This window comes from Pygocentrus nattereri, chromosome 23 (assembly GCF_015220715.1).
Source record: "Pygocentrus nattereri isolate fPygNat1 chromosome 23, fPygNat1.pri, whole genome shotgun sequence".
Taxonomy (NCBI): domain Eukaryota; kingdom Metazoa; phylum Chordata; class Actinopteri; order Characiformes; family Serrasalmidae; genus Pygocentrus; species Pygocentrus nattereri.
Window position 1 is genome coordinate 19,455,071 of NC_051233.1, and position 13,556 is coordinate 19,468,626.

Sequence of the window (13,556 nt, forward strand, 5' to 3'; positions counted from 1 at the left end):
TATTCTAAATTTCAAAAGTAATCAGGCAGTTTTAAACTACAGTATGTTAACCACATTAACATGAATAGCTTAATGTAATGGGGAGCGAGGTAGTGGACGCATGTGCAGAGGTAAGCAACTTTTGAGGGCAAATCCAAAATCAGTGTCATCATGGTCCAGGGTCATAGAGCCAATACAGAGAGAACGGGGTGCAGACATGACAAACCAGAATACAATCAACAACACAGATTCAAATGAAGCAAACAAAGACCGATACAAAGACCAGACACAAGGGGCAAACACAGGGCTTAAATACACAGGGAAAATGAGGGACAGATGAAAACAATCAGGGGCGGAGTCACAAAACAAGGGGCTGGACTAAACCAAAACAAACGCACATGGACAGGACTGGGAGGGGCCAATCGTGACACTTAACAGTAATTGCAAAAGTGAGGCGATGTGGTGCTTGGACCCCACATTGCCACAGCCACATTTCCTCATAACATCATAACTCAAAAGTAATCTCATTATAATAGGTAAACTCATTATTATTCAAAAGTCAGACACTTGATAATTGGTGAGGCTGGTGGGAAGGTGATGTGAAATATGATTTGGCTAATATTAGTTTTCACCACATGCTGGTGCACAGTGACAATCAAAAATCAGAAGGCAATTTAGAGCCGTGTGTATGTGGGGGGTGTTTATCTTTCCTTTGGCTGCTGTGTTTAATTATTTGTCTTGAAAGCTTAATATACAAGCCTGTGCAAAAAGTCATCACGCTTAGTTTATTTAATATCCCGTCAGAACATCCAATGGAAATAAGCTATTCATTTTTAGTGTCAGGGAAAAAAGCAGAGCACATATATTTGACAGAAAATTACACAAAAGACTCAATAACTAAATATAATATTCTGCAGTATTTAGTGTGTCTGCTCTTTACCTCTATTACAGCTTCCATTCTTTTCAGGAGGCTTTTAATCTACAGGGATATTTTTTCACACCTTCATAGTTCAGTCTTAAAGTCGGTTGCATTTTCGGCTTCTCACCATCTCAAACACATTCAGCGATGTTGAGGTCTGGGTGGTCAGTCTATTGTTCTGAGAGCACCAGCAGCTTCTTTGTTTGATTGGCAAATGTTCTTCTTTTTTGTCTATTTTCTTTTCTCTGTAAAAGCTTCTTGACAGCCTCACATCACTTTCAGACTCAGTGTTGAGTTGTCTTCTCACAGTGGAAGGATGGACAGAAACACCTTTTTTTCAGTTCAGCAGCAAATTGGAGCTTGATTTTCTCCTCTCTCTGGAAGATGAAAGCTTTAAGCACTGAATATCTGAAGGGGACAGTTTTGGTGGTCTACCAGCTCTTTCACTGTTGTTAGGCAATGGATTCCCTTATATCTAATCTCCTCATAGAAATCTCCTAAAAAAAAATAAATGAATTAACTCGTAATGGGCATTTTGACTGGAAATCACATAAATAAAAGTTGTTGACTGACTTTTACCTAAGAAATAAAAAACCTGTCACACAAAATGAGTCAATTGCTACAGAGTGATCTCTGCTGCATGCAGGAAATGAAAAGATGAAAAGGCAGAGAAGGAGAGAGAGAGAAAGTGAGCGAGAGAGCACCAGAGAAAAAGGGGCGTTTTAAGGGCAGTCTTTGTAATCCACATGGGTCTGACCAAAATTCTCCCCCTCTCCTTTTTACGCTTTCTTCTCTCTCACTCGCTCTCTCTGCCATACATACGCACACACACACACACACACATCAGCCCAGAGGCAAGGCACACTCTGGTGTGCAGAATACAGACGCAGCTTTAGCTCAGTGAACAGAGGCACGTGGAGAGGCAGACACAGAAAAAGCTGCCTTTGCCTTTTTTTTGCTTTTTCTCAAATTTGATTCGCTGGTTATATACGTCTGATTTGCTCAGCTGTGCAGCGGTGCTTGGTGCAGGTAAGCTTCAGTGCTTTCTTTCAAAATAAGTTTTTTTTTGGGTTTTTTGGCATGATTTTGCTTAAGTCTTTGAAGTCCATCTCAGTAGGAGTCTTCGATGCACTCTCAGGATGCACTTTCAAATGGGCTGTAGTGTGCATTAAAATCTCATATATTTAAATCTAAATCTTTACTTGTGAAATCTGCTTTTGGTGCTTGTCTCTACTGTAGAGCCCATGTCATATGGTTTTCATGTATTTTACTTTTCCATTATAATATTTGTGTGGGTTTATGTACCTAAGCAAGTCATTTTTCAATGTATTTTTAATTCCCTTAGACTTTTTTTTGTTACTGTGCGTTTAAGACTGATTGTTCTCTTCTGATTGGATGCCCTGTCCAAAAAGCCGCCTGAGGGGAAACACTCTTTATAACGTCAATGTGAATGGGTGGGACTGCTGCTGAATAGACGGAGATATGCAAATACAGAAACACTTGAGCTTGAACCCTGTAACATAATTTCCATTTAAACCTTGATCTGACAATGACAAAACCAAAATGCTCCAGTAATAATCAGTGAACCTGTCTACACCCACTGCAAGCAGCAGAGTGCTGTTTTTAATGGATGCCCCATTTCTATTTCTGATCTGTGCATCGCTTGCCACTTCACCTCAGAATGGATGAGGAGAAACTCTGTGAAGAGGACGAGAGGAGGGAACTCTATTGCCCTTCTAGTAAATATAATAAAGAAGGTTAATAGAAAGAAAACAATTTGAAGTTGTCAGTGCTGGAAGTTAAAGGTAAATAGGTAGTGTTGTAGCTAACTACTCGAGGCCTCAAGACTGTACTCTGATGATGATCTCTGACTTCTCTCTGTCTCGACATCATTTGAGATCAGAAGAGTCCAATGCCTCTGTCTGAGGTAACTAGAAACTGAACTTTTTTCTGTTTTTACTAAATATCAACAAAACCTTCAAACAGAATACAACAGTCCTTTCTCTACATGTTTAAATAAAATCTCTTTTGCTGGTTGAGAATCTCACTGATCCGTTCCATGAAGGTTTAGCTGGATAGTATGTGTTCTTATGTTTATTGGTTCTAAATCCAAAGATCAGAATGTGTTGTTTGGTTTATATTCAGTTGACTTTAGGTGGAGAATCTGAATATGGGACAGAGAATGACCTGCTTACAAAAGATACAATACAAATATTAACTGTAATATAATAATTCATTTATACTTTTAGGCAAAATTTAGTTAGAATTTACAAAATTATCTAAAAAATAATTCATTAATATTTATCATATAAATGCACAATCAAATACAAGTTTTTACACATTTTCTTCTTTTTCGTTTTTATATTCTGGAAATATGTCTTATCTCGGTCTCAGCCACTCCTGGTCTCGCTCTTGACTTGGATTTAACTACTATGAAGTCTTGGTCTTCAGTTGGAATCGATGTGTCCAGGTTTTGGTCTTGATTACAACACCAAATTATTGTTTGTTTTGTGTCACTGATTAATATGGATACTTGGCTAGTATGCTTGGCTAAGTAGACTTAGTAGATACACCCGACCTGCCCAGCAAAGTAGTGTAGCTAGGATACCCATTTCATTTGACCTGTGTCATGGTGCCTTTTGACAGTATGTGACATGCTTTTGCCAATGTTATGTAACAGTGTTTAAGTACAGTATTCCTGTAAATGCCCTGATTTTTAGGACACCACAGTGAATTCAAATTGGGCTATTTTTGCAACTTAAATATGGACGAGAGCACGGGAGAGGAAATAACATGAATTGAAACTTTAACTTCAAACTTCAAGAAAATCATTTTTCCATCATATGGACCTGTGAAAGAAAAATCCTCGTTGCCTACTGTTCACAGTGACGTAAGAGAAATGTCTGCCTGTAGAATGAGTGAGAAACAGTTTATGTGTGTGGTGGTAGTGTGGGCGGTGGTGAATAGAGTGCATAAGCTCAGCAGTTTGAATGATGAAAGTATTTCTCCATGTTCAAAACGTGCTGTACTCAGCCATCTAAGACAAAGGAAGTTCTGTTATTTAAAGTTAGTTCTGTCATTTAAGCAAATTAAATAACCACTGCTGTGGTTTACTGCTGTGAGTCAAGCCTTTTTTCCATGTGCAGCATGCTATCAGTCTGCTCGATTCCACAGTGATGCATATTTTCCATTACTAATAGCCCTATGGAAGCATGGACAATTCACACTGAAATGAAGCCTGCTGTATGCACTGAGTTGCCACTTTGTTAGTTGCATCTACATTGTACAAGTAGTCACTAGCCATTTTATCAGAAATGCCTTTCATATGGGTGTACTTAGTAGATTTACAGTTATTGAGTGGAGCACCTTGGTTTCTGCACAATTCATCAGCCCACTCTACTCCATCCTTTAGTGGAAAGGGACAGCCAGAGGATCTGTGGTAGTTCCTTTTTTCCCAAGAATACATGGGCTTCCACTAAAATTCTATCGCAACACAGCACTGAAGGGGTTATCAGTGTACCTATTACTCATAACCATAAGTATTTTTAGCGAATAAAAAGTGTGAAATTTCCTCTCACTGCAGTCTGGCAGTGAAGAGATTTAACAAGAGTTGCATTTGATAGACAATACAGTCATGAATATGTTTGCCAAAGCCAGTGGACACATCCCTTTGAACTGTACTGAACTGTACTTTTACTAAATCATGTTGTACTGCCAATGCTGACACAATAATATGCATGACTGACATTGTCTTAAGCATTGCCTGCTGTCTGTTTAATGCACCCTAGCTGCTGCACTCATTTCTAAACTAGCATTACTGAATGTTGTAATTTGATATAATGTTTTTTATGGTCTTTTTCCATCACAAAAATGTTCTGAATAAACTTTATAAAAATTGTAAATAAATGTAAATAAAAACAGAATGCAATGATATGCAAGTCTCATAGACCCATATTTTGTTCACAATTGAACATAGAACACACATCAGACATTGGAAGTGAGACATCTTATCATTTCATGAAAAATATTAACTAATTTAGAATTTGATGGCAGCAAAACATCTCAAAAAAGTTGGGACAGGAGCAACAAAAGACTAGAAAAGTCAAGTTGAAGTTTATTTGTATAGCGCTCTTACCACAAAGCAACTTTACAGAAAAATCCAGGTCCAAACCCTCATGAGGGTCGCCAATGGCGACAGTGACAAGGAAAAACTCCCTAAGAGCAAGAGGAAGAACCTCGAGAGGAAAGGAACCAACACTGAAAAGGGGAACTCTTCCTCCTCTAGTCAACACCAGATCACAAATAGCGTTAAAAAGTATGTGGTAGATATAAAAAAAAGCTGGAGGAGCAATTTGCAACCAACTCACATGACTGGGTATAAAAAGAGCATTTTGGATAGGTAGCGTCTATCAAAAGCATAGATTGGCAGGTTTAGATTGGAGGTTTACAAATCTGCAAAAAAACTAAAAATTGTGGAACAATTTCAGAAAAATGTTTTCTGATATATCAAAAGATTCAGACTATCTGGAGAAATCCCTGTATGCAAGAGGCAAGGCCGACGGTCGATATTGAATACTCGTGATCTTCGGGCCCTCAGGCGGCACTTCAAAACAGGCATGATTCTGTACTGGACATCATTGCGTGGGCTCAGGAACAGTTCCAGAAATCATTGTCTGTGAACACAGTTTACCATGCAGTTCAGAAGACCCAGGAATGTTGAGCAGCTAGAATCCTACATCAGGCAAGAATGAGACAACATTCCCAAAACTCCAGCAATTTGCCTCCTCACTTCCCAGATGTTTACAGACTGTTGTTAAAAGAGGAGGGGATGCTACACAATGGTAGACATGGCCCTGTCCCAACTTTTTTGAGATATGTTGCTGCCATCAAATTCTAAATGAGTTGATATTTTTCATGAAATGGTACGTCTCACTTTTCTATGTCTCACAAACTGCTATGTGTTCTACTGTGCACAAAATATTGGTCTATGTGATTTGCAAACCATTGCATTGTTTTTATTTACATTAATTACAATCATTTCCATTTTACACAGCGTCCCAACTTTTTTGGAATTGGGGTTGCAATTGCTAGGGCAAGTTTGGAATCCATATTTTGAATAAAATACACCCATTTGTTGCTTCTCAAAAATACCTTTGAGTTAAAGATAAAAAAATACCTCTAGTTCGATATTTGTATCTACCCAGTCCAGATCATCCACTGGGTTTTATGGCTGCATGCCTACGGTTCTGAGCCATGGGACTCCCATGAGTAATTTTGTAAAAATTTAAACCACTGCTTTAAATCATGATGGGAATTATATGAGTGGCATAGTGGACAAAAATGGGTAATTTTCTTACCACTGATCTTAATCTAGACATTATCCATGTCTTTCTTAAACATCTGCTTCATTTTCCCCTCTAATCATTGCTTAGCAGCTGTTACACTGGTCACTATTACTTCAAGCTTTCAGGTTTTTAGCAGTGAGCTAACATTCCTGTGAATGTACTTTGAATTTGAAGCTCCAGATATTCAAAAGATGTGCCTGGGGGATCTGTAAAAGCGAGACCTGACAGTTCAACAGAGCAGAGGATGCCAAAGTAAATCTAAAACATCAGCCACCTGAGTTATAGAGAAATGTTGCATCGTTCTTGTTGGCAGTAATCTGAGAACTGTCATCAGAGGTGAGATATAAATGGGGAAATTTTTTTTTCATGTCTGATGGCAGTATGCTTAAGCTAGGATGCTTGAAAGGTTTGGCTGCTTTTTCATCTTCGTATTCATTTCAGCTGTTAGATTTTAATCGATGTCCTCTTCAGTGGGGTAAATGTGTTGCTTAAAGTGGATGCATGCTTTGTAAGGAAATGTTGCATCATTGTTGTGTTTGTTAGCTGTGCACTAATAATAATAATAGTTCTATTGTTTGTCCCAATTGGAAAAATAATGTGTTTTGCCAATCTGATTACTATGCTGTCATTGTGGTGCTGCAAAATCCTCATGTAACCTGCTGTGATGATATAAAAAATTCACTGACCACCATGTAGCCACTGCATTTTTGTGCCCAGAGGCCAAAAATCTGCTGACCTGGGCCTGATATGTACATTTTTGTTCTTACTGAATATAAAGTAACTTTATATTGAGTGATTGGAAACATTTGAACAGTACTTTATATGTATTATACCCACCCCCCATAACATTATTACCTGTGTTAAAATTCATCTGCTGCCACTGCACAGGACCACAGCTGACCAGGTATTATTAGGGTGCTGGATCTTTCTCAGCACAGCAGGGACACTGGCATAATAGTAGCTTGTTAGTGTGTTGCGCTGCTACAAGTGCCTCAGGCACAGCAGCAGTGCTGGAGTTTTAAAAACATCACTGTCACTGTTAGGAAAAGTACAACCAAAAAATATTCAGCACAAATGGGAATGAATAGACTTTGAGAGCGGTGAATGAACCACTGTCCAAATAATATAGTTATAGTTAATATAGTAATAATATGGGTAGTCCCATGTTGTTCCCTTTTGGTCGATCAATTGGATAGAGGGGCTGATGAGTTGAACAGTAACAGATGTGCTATAGTCTGTCATTTTAAACTAACAAATAGCATGTATATGGTAGGTGTTTCCAATAAAATGTCCAGGTACAAGGTAAGTGTAAGAAATTGTCAACTATAGCTATTTATAAGCAATCTATTTTAATGTTTAGAGTGGCTGATTGTAGTTTTACTGTCAACCCTAAGAGAACTGTGTTATTAGTTTTAATTCTGTAGGTGTTTTTTAAATGCATATTTGTTCAGGCTGACATATCATCACTATCAGAACAATCCTCGTATCTCCAAAATGGTAAGCTGTTCAAGGACAAAAAACACTTTTAACTTATGATGAAAGTCTCCTAAAAATATTTGATTCCAAGTAATTTTGTACCATTTCTGTTGTCACATTCACTGTGCATTTTCACACAAGGTATAGGGCAGTAGGTATTTCCCACCTTTAAAGCTTATAGGGGTCAACAGCTAGAGATAGTTTGTGTGCTGTGAGTTCAATGTTTACTATTCACTAAGGCCCAAATGCACATAGGCAAACCAGGAGCATAGCCATGGTTAAGCATGGGTAAGCCTAGGCCTGCCCAGATTAATCATAGGCTCACCCAATCAAATGGGGAAATAAATGTAGTATGCCATTTTTTTAAGATAATGATATTTCATTTGGTTTCTGTGAGTGCTGTCATTGTATTATAGCCAATGAAATTATTGTATTTTCTTTTCTTAGCCCTCTAATCACTTTGTTTTCCACCATTGCCTCAAGCCTTCATTCAGCCTTTAGTGTGTCAGTGAACTAGCGTTCTGAATAAATGATGTAATTGGACACAATTACAAATGAGATTCTGTCACATAGTGTCATTTTCTTCTGATTTAGTGCCAGAAACAAATTTAAAACACAAGGTTGCCAGTTTTACAAATTTGCTTACAATGATCTTTTGCAACAAAACCTGACACAGGATTTGAGAAAATATCAAAGCAAACATCTAGTGTCATTTCAGTTTTTTGAATCATCACAGGTAAGACATAAATGAACCCTAAACATTTATGTATATATCAGCCAATATATGTCTGCCTATTGATACATGCATGTGTTAAAATATGTTTTTGTGAGGTTTGAACACATCATGTCGGGTGGCATCTGGAAACACAAACAAAAAAAACATTGTGAAGGTTCTCACACGGATGTAGTTGTAATCCATTAAACATATATGAAAAGAGTGTAAAAATGAACTTGATCTTGGTGTTTATTGTAGTGTATTTGCAACCCACTGCTGCACAATGGTGTGCGGTGGTCTTCTGACAGAATGACAGGTCAAGTAGATCTAATAGCCCTCTTGGCAGTTTGAGATGCACTCAAGCTTTTTGCCTTCTTCAGTTTTTAACCAGAGTGGTGCAGTTCAGCTCTCTAGATTCTGTGGTTACGTTATAAATTTGAGCTGGGCAAGTTTACAGTTTATCCAGAGGAGGAATCTAATGTTGAACCCTGTGAAAATTAGAAAAGAGGATGGTCACTTTGTGTGAGGGCATTCATTTTGTCAGAAAATCCATATTTAATTCAAGGGAATAAAGTGGGACACCGCCAAGTTAAATTTTGTCTCTCATATGGGGAGGCCCTTTTACACTTTGTAGGAAGTCTTGGACCCCCTTAGTCCTCCTTAATTTGAGTCCTGGCCTGTTTTGATTTAGATCAATACCGTTGGGTAATACATGGCTTTTTCAAGAAGGTAGGGAATAATCTGAATCATATTTATCAGGAATATCTGCACACTATATTTCCAAAAGTATTCGCTTGTCTGCCATTACACACATATGAACTTGAGTGACATCCCATTCTTTATCCATAGAGTTTAATATGATGTCAGCCCACCCTTTGCAGCTATAATAGCTTCAACTCTTCTGGGAAAGCTTTCCACAAGGTTTAGGAATGTGTTTTATCTGAATTTTTGACCATTCTTCCAGAAGCGCATCTGTGACGTCAGACACTGATGTTGGATGAGAAGGCCTGACTCACAGTCTCCACTCTAATTCATCCTAAAAGTGTTCTGTCGGGTTGAAGTCCGGACTCTGTGCAGGCCAGTCAAGTTCTTCCACGGCAAACTCAGTCATCCATGTTCTTATGGACCTTGCTTTGTGCACTGGTGCGCAGTCATTGTCCAAAATCTCTTGGTCTGCTGAAGCATTATGAGTTCTGTAGCACGGCATGTCCTACCCTGGGCTCAAGGAGGATGCTGGATGCTGCAGCAGCCATTACTTTAATTCATACAAAACTAACACATTCATACAAAACACAACGCTGGCCACTTTTCATCGGCTGAAGCTAGGTAGACTTTCCATTCCTTTTACACAAGCTTTTCAGCTCTTCAGTCCTCTTGTTGCTGCTTCTCGTCCCTCTCTCTCTCTCTGTTCCCTCTCGGGTCTTTTAAAAGACAATCACACTGCCTACCAGATCAGCATCCGAGCCGAGAGAGAACAAGAGCTCGCAGCTCCACCTCCTCAATACCGCCCCCAGCTGGCAGCTCGGCCACCTGGGTCAAACGTGAGGTGTAGAGAGGCGGCCTTGCTGTGTAACCAGGGGCGGGGCTCAGGGGGCACTCACTGTCATCTGTCATCGGGCTTTGTGCTCGGCCCCCTCCAGACTCGCGCCTCTCTCCCCGGCATCCTTGCCGAGGTTCGTCACCACTGGGTGTTCGGGCCCCACCTTCCTGCCGGCTCTTGCGGCTGTCATCGTCAGGGCCCGGGGGGTGGGCGCATGCCACAAGGTCCTTTCACTGGAACTAAGGGGCTGAGCCCAACTCCTGAAAAACAACCCCACACCATAATCCCCCCTCCACCAAACTTTACACTTGGCCTAATGCAGTCAGACAAGTACCGATCTCCTGGCAACCGCCAAACCCAGACTCGTCCATCGGTTTGCCAGATGGAGAAGCGTGATTCATCACTCCAGAGGACACATCTCCACTGCTCTAGAGTCTAGTGGCGGCGCTTTACACCACTGCACTCAATGTTTTGCATTGCGCATGGTGATGTAAGGCTTGGATGCAGCTGCTCGGCCATGGAAACCCATTCCATGAAGCTCTCTTGAGCAATCTGAAGCCCACATGAAGTTTGGAGGTCTGTAGCAATTGACTCTGCAGGAAGTCAGCGACCTCTGCACACTATGTGCCTCAGCATCCGCTGGTCCCGCTCTGTCATTTCACGTGGCTGAGTTGCACGCTGAAATTCCCTGAGCTCCTGAGAGCAACCCATTCTTTCACAAATGTTTGTAGAAGCAATCTGCATGCCTAGGTGCTTGGTTTTATATACCTGTGGCCATAAAAGTGATTGGAACAGCTGAATTCAATGTTTTGGATGGGTGAGTGAATACATTTGGCAATATAGTGTATGTATTATAGCATGCATCCTGCATTATGCTCCCGAGGCAACTCATAGGAAGTGAACTTACTAAAAGCCTCTTGCTTATCTGGGTCGGATGTTGTTGTATGTCTGAATCAGGAGCATAGGAAAAATCTACTGCATTTTTCCTGTTTGCAGAGACACAAAGTGACAGTAACATAGAAAGTATGCTTTGAAGTGAGTTCAAACTTTGAGACTGTATGTCATCTAGTCGACACAGTCTCTTCTAGTGCATGGCATATGAACAGAGATGGAGGAATCCCATATTTTACTATTATGCTGATGTGGTATTTGTAATGTAGTAGTTAATTTACAAGCCTGAGCCAAGGAACACACATTGACTGGCCACTTCCTTAACTACATCTCCTTGTATCTACACTCCATTATCCATTTTATCAGCTCCACTCACCATATAAGAACACTTTGTAGTTCTGCATTTACAGACTGTAGTCCATCTGTAGGTAATATCTGGGTGGTGGATCATTCTCAGCATTGTGATGACACTGATGTGGTGGTGGTGTGGTAGTGTGTGTCATGTTTCACTGCTGGACTGAGAATAGTAACAAACCAAAAACATCTAGCCAGCAGTGTAGTGTGACCTCAGCTAATAAATAGAAATTATGCTCTAAGACTTGCTGAAAAAAGTCATATTTAAGTGTGTTCTCAATAGAGAGGGTATAAACCTATTCTAACAACAAATCATGTCATCTGACCAGGCGTATTCAACTTTTGCATGCAACCTTATAACACTTTTGCAAAGAGCTTAATAACTAGTATGCTTGATGCACTGACTTCAGATTACATTTTTTTGCAATCTAATAAGAACTTTCCATTATCTTCTCTGCCAGGAAATAACATGTAGCTCCCTGTCTGTTTATTTTTCTACATTAATTGAGTACATGTGAAGCCTTCATTCTCTTATTCTGTTTTATGTGTATTCAGTCTTGTAACTGTATTATAGCTTTGGAATAGGCAGGAGGATGGCCACACTACTGTCAGCAGTAGACTGTAGCCTGTCATGATGTAGTCGGCCATCGCTAGGGATGGGAAATAGCAAGTAAAAGCACTTCATACTCAACTTAAGTAAAACATTTTAAATATCTGTACTTGAGTATTTCTGTTGCTTAATACTTTCTACTTTTACTCACTACACTTGAAAGTAAAATCTGTACTTTCTTCTGATTACATTTTCAAACCAGATTTCTTTTTATTTATTTACTTTATTTAAAAGGAACTTCTATTCAGGCACCTCATTAAGCACCATATTATTATAAAATCAAAATCAGACAAGAAATCGTGAAATCGTAGCAGTTGGTATTGGTGGTCAAAAGATCCCTTTGAGATATATACACTATATTTCCAAAAGTATTCACTCACCCATCCAAATCATCGAATTCAGGTGTTCCAATCATGGCCACAGATGTATACAACCAAGAACCTACTAAGCATGAAGACTTCTTTCAGTCACTGTAATTACTACTTGGTATTGCATAGTTATCACTTTCTGTGATGTATGTCAATTATGTCAAGTATGATTTTAGTACCTCAATTATGACTTGCTATTATTGCCATTATTATGGCCATTATCATTAGTATCTCATATTCCCTGTTTTAAGTCATAATTATACTGATACTCATTTATTTAATTATACATGATACTCTCATGATTATGACTTAAAGTCTGACATGGGTTTTTATGTTCTAGATATCTCTCAGATCATATCTTGTCAAAAAAGGTGTGTATTGTGTGAAATGTAGGTATGTATTGTGCCTTTCTAAGCTTTGGGGTTGTGGGGGGTGGGGAAAGGGTGTTTTGGGGCATTCACATGGCATTTCAGTTGTTCCTGAAATGAAAGGCCCACTTTTTGGCATGCTGGGTGAAAACTCTGTGTGGTCAGCTAGCCTACGTCATGGACACTTCAGATCAAACAGAAGGTGGGTATTTAGTGGCAGTTGTAGGATACAGAAAGGATTTAGTGTTGCATTGGTTGAGTACTGAGCATGGATTAAAACGATAATGAAAAGCAGCTTTTTTAGTTTAGCTTGTTTTTGCTAGCAGAACAATGCTTGTTAGTAATATTAATCAACTCCTAAAAGTGCCAGAGCTTTCTGTCTATACTATATGGCCAAAAGTATGTGGACACCAGACCATTACATCTACATGAGTTCTTTGACATCTCTTTTAACGACCTTGGACAATGATATAAAGTTGTCCTCTCTTTGCAGCTGCAACAGCCTTCACTCTTCTGAGAAGGCTTTTCACAAGATTTTGGTGTGCATCTGGGGATTTGTGCCTATTCGGTGAAAAGAGCATCACTGCTGTTGGACAAAAAGGCCTGGCTTGCAATCGAGGTTCCAGTTTATCCCAGATGTGTTCAGTGGGGTTTAGGTCAGGGCTCTGGGCTGGCCACTGGAATTATTACACACCAAATTCATCAAACCATGTCTTTATGGATCTCCCTTTGTGCACAGGGGTTCAGTCCTGCTGGAACAGGCTGTTGCTATATAGTGGGAAGCATATAATTAAATGTCTTTGGAATTTGTAGCATTAACATTACCCTTCTTTGGAACTAAACCAGCTACACCTCACTCAAACCCTGAGTAAGCTGACCATTTTACCTTCTTCACCTTCTCCTGACGTATGCCAAAACTAGATTAGTTGATTAGATTGCCAAATAGTGAGGCACGATTTATCACTCTAGACAGTATGTTTCCAGTGGTCCA

The 13,556-nt window shown here is 39.5% G+C and overlaps 1 protein-coding gene across 2 annotated transcripts in view; it reads left to right on the forward strand.

Moving 5' to 3' along the window:
• Positions 1–1,775: 1,775 nt before the first annotated feature.
• zmp:0000000846 (tenascin) overlaps positions 1,776–13,556 on the forward strand; it is an 81,416-nt gene continuing 69,635 nt past the window's right edge. For both annotated transcript variants that reach the window (XM_037533132.1, XM_037533131.1), the window contains exon 1: positions 1,776–1,927. The gene's annotated coding sequence lies outside the window, so the exon portion shown is untranslated. The remainder of the gene's footprint in view (positions 1,928–13,556) is intronic.